At 45.1% G+C, this 9,477-nt stretch overlaps 1 long non-coding RNA gene across 1 annotated transcript; it reads left to right on the forward strand.

Moving 5' to 3' along the window:
- Positions 1 to 3,675: 3,675 nt before the first annotated feature.
- On the forward strand, positions 3,676 to 5,157 carry LOC128322429 (uncharacterized). Its single transcript, XR_008305711.1, has 2 exons — positions 3,676 to 3,798; positions 4,955 to 5,157. It is a non-coding gene; the product is annotated as an uncharacterized LOC128322429 (long non-coding RNA).
- Positions 5,158 to 9,477: the final 4,320 nt, after the last annotated feature.

Here is a 9,477-nt window from a genome sequence, read left to right on the forward strand (position 1 = left end):
GTTTAAATAATGCAGAGCAATCCCCACACCCCTTCAAGCACCTCCCACTTCCTGCTTGGGCCACTCCCCTTCTCATTTCTCCACCCACCACTCTCTTCCTGCTGACCCTGCCTCTTTCGTTCCTGTGCTTGGCATGGATGTTTGTTAGATCACAGCTGACCAACCTGAGGCTCTCCAGCTGTCGTTGGACTACAATTCCCATCACCCCCAGCCACAATTTATTCATACTGCAGGTTCCTATGGGAGAAGGAGGTTCTTCAGAAATCCTGGTCCAGGTGTTTGGTTTGTTTGTTTGCATTTGTATCCTGCTCTTTCTCCAAAGACCCCAGACATGCTTATGTTTATCCTCACAACAACCCTGTGAGGTAGGTTAGGCCGAGAGATACATGACTGGTCCAGAGTCACCCGATGAGTTTCATGGCCGAATGAGGATTTGAACTCAGGTCTCCCCGGTCCCAGTCCATCACTCTAACCACTACACCACACTGGCTCTGTTTAGGCACTGACTGAAGTGTCTTTGGTGCAAAACAACCTATCAGAAGTAACGCCTTGCATTAAAAGCTATGCAGATGCAAGCCCTATACACACCCTCCTCCTCCACATATAAACACACACGCTCAGATGAATGTGTAGAGGAGGGAGAGCAGAATTGCCCTTGCTGGCCATGCCCCCTTGTGTCTGTGCGCACAGTGCACATGTGTAAGAGGCACTATGCATGAAAGGCCACTTATACACACACACTAAACATGTGGACATTGGGGGTGTGGCCAGAAGCTGCTATTTCCCCTCCCATTCCATGGATGCATGTAAGGCCAAACATGATAGGGCTTGGGTCCTTAATTAGGAGAAAGAAAGAAAAAAGGCAAGCAAACAAAAACTTGTGGGGAATAATATGGCTCTTTCTGTTTGGGGGATTAGGCTGCAGTTCAGTGGTAGAGCATCTGCTTTGAATGCAGAAAGTCATAGGTTCAGTTCCCGGTAGGATCTCCAGAAGACTTTACACACAGGGTTTATACCCCGAATCTACTTCAGAGGAAAGGAAAGTGTGTGCATTCACACACCAGACAAACTTACCTGAAGTCTCTTTGAGATCCTTGGACCCATTCCACACACAAATTGGGCTCTGTTTGGGCTCTGTGATGTGAATTCTAGCTTATCTCGATCCATTTCCGGATTTTTAAAATGCTGGTTTTAAGCGACTTTTTCTGAAAACGGCTGAGCAAATAGAGAGAGGCACTGACGTAGACTCATTAGCATGATAAGAGGGATGTGCTCTTTAGAAATGACAATATCGGTCTTTAGGAAGCTTTCCCCTCCCCAAGAAGGAAAACATGGAGCATGCCATGCGAACTTGTTTCAAAACAAAATCCAAGAGCAGAGGGGAGGGGCTGCTTCCCTCAATGCCGTGAGTGTAGTTCGAAGTGGCTTCGCTCAACATTTACCCCAAAGCATGAAGCCATGTGCGAATAACTCCCAGGAAGTTTTTCACACCCGGCTTTTAGTTCACATCTCCTCCAGAATGGAGGTATCTGTTCCCATATTGGCCAAATTTACCCCGAAGTCCCTGCAAACTGTCAGGGAGCACTTCACACATTATCCAGGTTTTTCATTGGGCTAGAGTGTAGCCCGATTTATACCCGGGGTGAAAAAAATCCACTTTTTGTGTCGGGTATTTTGGGCAACTTCGAACTTGCAGTAAAGCCTCTCAGAAAACCTGCGGTGAAGCCTGCTGTCTGGGAAAGCTTCAGTAGGGCTGGGAAAGACTCCTGCCTGGAACCTTGGAGAGCCGCTGCCAGTCAGTGTGTAGATAGTACTGAGCAAGTTGGACCAATGGTCTGGCTCAGTATAAGGCAGCTTCCTGTGTTTAACTGCTGGGTTTTCAATGTAGATTTTACCCAAATGCACCCGATTTTTAAAAGAAAAAAGAAAAGGCTGGGGGAGGGGGAGCTTGTTTTGATCAGAGACAGCAGCACAAGAACCCCACAGGGCAAGTGGAGCCATGTAAGGCATAAATGGTGAAATATGACTGCGGATAAACTTTTTAATTAAAATAGTTCCTCTCACCCAACGGCTAGTGGCAGAAGGAGAGGCGATAAATGACGGCATCTCCGACGACAAGCTGTATGGTTGCTAAATGCTGCAGATTACTGAGCTGTATTAAAGCTGGGCCAAAACTGGCTTACAGTCATCTGCACGGGGATTATATATAAATGAGACTTAAAAAAAAAAAAAAAAAAGGCAGCTGCCACCAAGCTCAAAAATGGCCTGATTATGAAGGCAGAAAAGGCTTGCAGTTACCCATACACTTATGCACCCTGGGAGCTTGAAGTGATACTGCTGATAACAACACAGGCCGTAATCCAGAAATAAGCTTTGTCAGGCAGCCCATTACAGTCAGATTTGGTGCAGCATGCTTACAGCAAGCTCACCGGAGAGGCTGCTTTGCATTCCAATATTCAAAGTATTTTTGAGCTGTGCTGCACTTCCAGCAAGCAAAAGGGCTGGGTTCATAAAGAGGATAACAGTCACTCCTATGACTGGTCTAGTGCCTCTCAATATATACAGTCACATTAGGCATAACTGGAAACCTTCAGTTTTGCTTTAGATCTGGGGATAAGCGCCTTTAGATATTCCTGGGTTTTTGGGGTTTTTTTTTAAAGAAATAAAAATAACAACTGAAACCATTACTTTTACTCTAAACCGGGGCAGCTCAACTTTGCCCCTCCAGCTGCTGTTGGACGACAATGGCCACCATCCTCAGCCACAGTGCCCAGTGATAAGGGATGATGGGCATTGTAGTCTAACAACAGTTGGAGGGCCAAAGTTATGCAGCCCTGCTCTAAACAAAACGTTAGTAACCCATAGAATTAGTATTGCAGGCTGGGTTGGTTTACACAATATGTCCACCAGTCCATCCCACTCACGTGCAGAAGGATTGTGCGTGCACACCTATGTGATTTGGATGGGCTCGTGGATGTATCATCCAAACCAGCCCAGCACCCCTGTGCCAGAGGGGCTTCATCTCTCTGTAAGTTAGTACACAATCCTGCAAGTGACCTAAAGAGGGGACCAGAAAGTAATGCAGATGTGGAGTGATTGGAGTACATTGTATACATGGAAAGAATAGACAAGGGCTTCCCACACTTGAAATCAGAAGTGAACAATCGATGATGTGCTGACTGGAGGATAACAGTATTAAAAACTATGGTATGGGGTACAGAGAGGGTCCCCAGATCTTCACAAGAAGTCTGGGCATTGTGAGATAGCTGACAAGGCAATTGCATGGTTTCTGCTGCAGCCTATCCTTGATTTGGCCCTCCTGCTGCTGCTAATACTACTACTACTACCACTACTACTACCACTACTACTACTACTACTACTACTTATGTTGCATTTTTAACAGAAGTTTCCAAAGTGGTTTATTTAGAAAAATAAATAACAAATAAATAAAATGGCTCCCTATCCCCAAAGGTCTCACAATCCAAAAAGAAACACACCAGCAGCACTCACTGGATGGATGCTGTGCTGGGGTTGTGTTTTTTAGCTGCTTCCCTCACAAACACAAAGTAATCTCATATAGGTTTAAGTAAGAGTTTATTCAGAAACAACTCCATTTCCTTTTTCTCCTTTCCCTCCCCTTTCCTTTCTGACTCCACCTACCCCCCACCCCTTATAGGATCCCCACGGGGTCAAACTTCTAAAGAACAAAACATGGAAGATACTGGATAGAATACAACAGGTTGGATGGGGCCAGTTGCTCTCCCCCTGCTAAATATAAGAGAATCGTCACTTTAAAAGGTGCCTCTTTGCTCTGCTCAGTTTTCAGGGGTTATGCATATAGAAGTATCCAAATCACCCAAGGGACACTCTCATGCAGCCCAGGTGAAGCACACAAGCCCTCTGTGGCCCTCTGGGACCTATTAATAAGTACATTGGCATAGGGTAGCATCGTTATGATGAAAGACCCATTCAAACCTGGGATCTTCATCAGTCTTGCCTTTGTGAAGAAAATTCACTGCACGGGTTAGAAAGATCAGAGTTGGCCCTATTTACATGGGTTGTGTGTGGCATTGTGGGCAGAACGTTTCTCATGAAGATGTACGATGAATGGGTTGGAATCTGGCTGATGTTGTTTCTCCAAATTCAAGTTCCTGGTAACAATCTTGAACAAATTTGATAAGTGTTGGTAACCTGAAAATAGAAGGCTAATGGGAATGAACGTGTGAACAACTAGATCTCTGAGAGCTAACCCATACATCATTCAAAAAGAACTACCATACATGGAATTCTTAACATAAGTGAAAAGTGCAAACATATCAAAATCAAATATGGAGAACAATTCCTGAAAGACTATGTATTAGTCAGTTCTCAGCACATGCATTTGTGCAGCAGATCTAAATTTTGAATAACCATTATAAGAAACCAGCCCTTGATGTACTCAAGGCTGGGGTTGGGGGTGGGAAGGACCGTCTTCTACTAACTTTTGTTAAGTTCACATAGAATATTAGCTCTGCACGTCAAATAAAGTAGAATTAAAAATTCCCAAACAAAGATTGTATATGTTTTAGCCAGGAGTAAATGTTTATTGCTGATCTCTAAACCTTTTTATACATATAAATGAAGATCAATAATGGGAAAGTTGACACAATCTAAACTCCGCATGGGGAGCCATATTGTCAAAAAAGATTTAGAAACCAACGATTAACTATGTTTTTATTGCTTTGTTTTTAATAGCGGCACTATTTACAATCCTTCACTAACTGAATAGCTATAACCCAGTAAATATAATCTAATATCTACAACAATCCAATACATTTGGTTGATGAGAGAAGAGGGGAAACATTTTTAAAATAATGAGACTGCTTGTTATAAAAAATAATGGTTTTGTACTTTATCACTCAGCTATATTAAATTATAGATTAGATTAATAGAAGTGTTTCTTTTCTTATCCTAGAGCATACAAAGAAAATACCCCAGTGGTTCTACAATACGCTCAGGACTCTAAAGTCTGACATTCTCCAGCTCTTGTGCTCTGCTTTTATTTTTTAATTCCCAGAACTGGTTCAAAGTCCTAGAAATTTTCCTATGGCTTTTTAACACCCAATGTTCCTTATACAAATAATTATGATCATAATAAAATACAAAATGTTGTGGCTCTATCATATCATATCAAATATTCATGGCATTTTATGATCAAGTTTGCAGCTCAAACTTCCCAATGATGGACTACAAAGTGAACAAAGCTCTTTTCAAACAATCCCTCCATAGCCCTATTCACACATTATGTCCAGCGTTTGTACAAGTGTACCGTGTACACAGATAAGTTCTGTACACAGTTATTCACAAGTTATGCTGAATGCAGGTATAGCAGCACACTTCCTATCTGTACCATGTATTTGAGGGGCCTGTACCCAGATTCACTTTTAAAACAGACACAGTTTCAGCCATTCACACAGAAACATGTACCTGTGTACATATGTACACTCATACAACATGATGTCTGAATAGGGCTTATGTGTTGACTGAATGTGTGATTTGTGACAGGGGCGTAGCTGTAGTTGGGTGGACCTGTACAAAGAACAGGAGCCACCTACTCATGAGGAGCTGCCAAGGGCCCCTCACCTGCTCCCCCCTGCTCCCCTCCATTGCCATGTGGGGGCCAGTGCTTGCCCATCTGCTAAATCCACCCCCTACCTTGCCACCACCACTTGTCTCTTGTCTCCTGCTTCCTGCCACTGCCTCCTCCTCCACCTTCTCCACCTTCTTCCTCCTCCTCTTGCTGCCTCTTCCACTGCCGCCACCACTACCCAGCTGGGTCTTGTAGTGGTAGGAAAGGTGACAGGATACTTCCTCTCTCACATGAGTAAGAGGGGAAGCATCCCACCCCCTTGCTCATCTTTCCAAGAGCCTGCTGGGATATGTTGACATCAAGGCACATGAGCACCTGCCGCCATTACTTGGCAGGCTTATGGAGTGGGGTGTGAGATATTTCCTTTCTTCCTTGTGCGTGAGAGGAAACATCCTGCCCTTTCTCTTTCCGCGGCAAGAGTCAGGGTAATGGTGGCGGCAGCAGGAGTCATGAGCTGCAAGAGGAGCAGGAAGGAGTTGGTGGCGGTGGCAGCCAGAAGGAGGCAGAGATGCCAAGGGGAAGAGCGCCAGCCTCCACCCTAGGAATGGCAAGTGTGGTGGGGGTTGAAACACAGGCTGCCATGAGACTGGTGGCGCCACTGGATAGAGAGTGTTCGGATCTGGGGGGGAACGCGTGCCGCCCCAGCAGGAAGCTGCATGGGGTGGTGGAGAGCAGGTAAGGACCTGCTCTCCTTTTTCTTAAAATTCCTGGGCCCCCTGCCCAAAAGGTGCTCGAGCCGCGGTTCATGCACATCCCTACAATGAATGTAGGGGATTATCTGGGGGCGGGGGGAGTTCAGGTCACTCTGTAATCCAGTTTCTGAGTTGGCTCTAGCCTGGATTTCAAATCTGGCCCATGAAAGTGAGTTGGTGAGCAGAGTCTTATATAGTTCTCCTAGTGAATCTGCTGAGAATTTGCATCATCCCTTTTTGGACTGACGAACAAACTTCCAAACAGAATGGAGTTCAGGAGCAACTGACTGTTCTCTTGTCTCCAGCAGAAACTGGCCGTGCAATGTGCGGATAGACTGGGCCTTGTGGCAATCATGGCCCTTCTGCCTCTCTGAAGCAGTGAGCAGTAGCAGTCACTGTTGGCTCGACCATTCAGCTATCAAGACCATCATACAACATTGATATGCTGATCTCAGTTGTTACTTCCTCCCTTCAGAGCCAAACACAGTCTCACCCTCTGATGAGACTGGTAGACAGGTATCCTGGCGGTGAGCAGGGCAAAGGTTACAGGCAGACTGGGAAAAGGTTGGAGCCTATTAGCCTGGTGCACAGAGGGAGAACTGGAGGGAGAACTCTCCCAGCTACTGACCGAGGAACTCAGCCGACCAAGAGAGTCACATGATGTCCCAGGCCAAGAAGGTAATGGATTGTTGTGCAATTTCCCCAGGTCAAATTGTCTGAAGATCCAGTCAGGTGGTACAGGTAGCAAGCAGACTGCCGTTCTCCCAGTCTGAGCCTTGCTGTACCTTATGAACTCAAGCCCAAAGCGTCATGACTTGGTGACCCTAAAGGTATCAATAGAGGATGTGCTCCACCACCGAGATGCAGCCAAAGTAGGAAACTGAAAAAGGTTCTCCACACCAGCCAAGGAATCCTCTTTTCGCTAATAGGCCAGTGCAGGTCCGATGATACTCCCAGGCCCAGGGGCGGTCCTTCCATGAGGCAGTCACTTCAGGCGGCAGTTTTGAGGGGGCACCAGCAGGGTGGCAAGATGCCGCCTGCTGTTGCCATTGGAGCAGCTCTTTGGTACTAATCTGATCCTTGCAAACTTTTCAAGGAGCACCGCCCCTCATACTTCTTGCAAGAGTAGCTTGCAAGAAGCACAAGAAGAGAAGCAGAGGATGTCTTCCCTCCTCTCTCAGCCTCCCATGCATCCTCAAAGCTTGCAATGGTTGGTTTTGAAAGAGGGGTGGCCCCGCACAGGGCCAGGGACAAGGCAGCATTTTATGCCTCACCTAAGGCGCGGCAATACTTTGGGCTGACCCTACACAGATCTCTATAGAGATTTCTAGGTCAGGCTTGTTCACTAGCTTGAGCAATTGATCTGGCTGTATACAGATGGTTTTTGGCCCCCCCACCCCCCCTTCCTCATTCTCAAGAGCACAAAAGCCAGCTCTAACGCTCTTGTGACCAAGATACAAGCTGGTGTTTATGAATATTAATATGAATATGAAGGAAAATAATCAGAACTGCCAGTAAGCTTATATCTATGCTCTTCCGAAAGCGTTGGAAATGTCACCATCCTTGCAGATGCATAACCAGAGCACCTGAGGGTGAAAGAGAGGTTCAGGCAGACTTGGGGTGACCCGCAGATATGTTAATTGCACAACAATCTGAAAGGGAAAAACCTTAAAAGACCCACAAACCTCCAAACTACCCCCAATGTAAGTCAATGGAGCAGAATGTTCACAGACTCAGAGGGCACTTAACAGACAGCTACTGTAGGTGGGCAGAGCTAATGGAACTCAGTGGTGAGGAGAGGGAAGGAGGGCTTGAACAAAAAGAGTGGGGAATTTATTAGCTTGAAGAATACTCCCTCAGGACCAGGACTGCACAACTTTGGCCCTCCGGCTTCTGTTGGACTACAACTCGCATCATTCCCAGCCACAGTGGTGAATAGGGATGATGGAAGTTGTAGTCCAACATCTGCAGGAGTCCTGCTCAAGACAGTCACAACTCCTTCTGCTTCTGAGGGGGAAGGTGCCTAAAACGCTGGAGCTCAGGTAACCCATGCACACCAGGAATATACTGCAACAATTTTCTGTGGGTCCATACTTGTATTAATTATGGCTGGAGGTTGAAAAGTTGCATCAGTTGCTCTTAATGTCAATGAGAGGGAACGAGAATTGCATTTTTAGTGTGTTGGGGTGTTGTTTTTTTAAAAATGATTTGTTGTATTAATTTAGCTGTATTGTAATAGCTGTATGTGAAATATTTGAGAGATTTTATTAAATATCTGTGTGTGAAATATTTGAGAGCTTTTTTGTCCTTTAGGGTTTAAATTCTGATGGGTTTTTTTTTTAAAGCTATTATAGCATGTCAAAAAGCATATATTCAAAAATAAGGAAACATTCATCAGGCTAGTTGGCTGCCTGAATTTTGAATACCCTGTTTTATTATTTATACTGAACTTTACCTGTAATACAGTTCACTGATGCAAGTAATTTCTGGGAGTTTTTAGCCAAATAAATCTCCAGTGAGGAATGTTCTTAGTTAATAATCAGCCTAACAAGGGACAGAAATATTTCTATGCTGCCATAAATTTTGGCTTAGTTTTTATGACTCTGATGAAGTAGAGAGATTGTTAGAGCTTCCTGGTCCCTGTCTTGCCAACACTGTCCTGTCAATCAAGTTGATGGACAGCACGCCTGCTCTGGAAAAGAATGAACTTTAAAAACATTGGCCCCTTCAGAAGATGCTGCACCCTGTGGGTTCTGGGCATGACCCTCCCCAACCATGGAATATACAGCAGGCTGGTTTATTCTCCACACTGTGCCACCTCCTGAATCCACTAAAGAAAAAAATGAAATGCAATCTAGATTTATCCAGATGTAAATCCTACTGAGTTCAATGGGCTTAACTTCCAAGTAAGTGTATACAGAATTGCAAATTTAAGGACTGTGCAAAAATATTTGCCGGGCTAGATCCGATGAACTCCCTTCCCTTCTGTACTGCGTACACTGTACTCAGAGGATAGAGAACACTTGCATAAAGTCTCCAGTTTCTTCCAAAGGAAACAGACCTTGTCAAGGTCATTTGAACTTCCTACTATGTACAGCGAGGCAAATGTATGGAAGCTTACAGCAGTGTGTGTTCAGGGAGTAAGATGGCACTTGG

The sequence above is a fragment of the Hemicordylus capensis genome, chromosome 4, assembly GCF_027244095.1.
Source record: "Hemicordylus capensis ecotype Gifberg chromosome 4, rHemCap1.1.pri, whole genome shotgun sequence".
Classification (NCBI taxonomy): Eukaryota; Metazoa; Chordata; class Lepidosauria; order Squamata; family Cordylidae; genus Hemicordylus; species Hemicordylus capensis.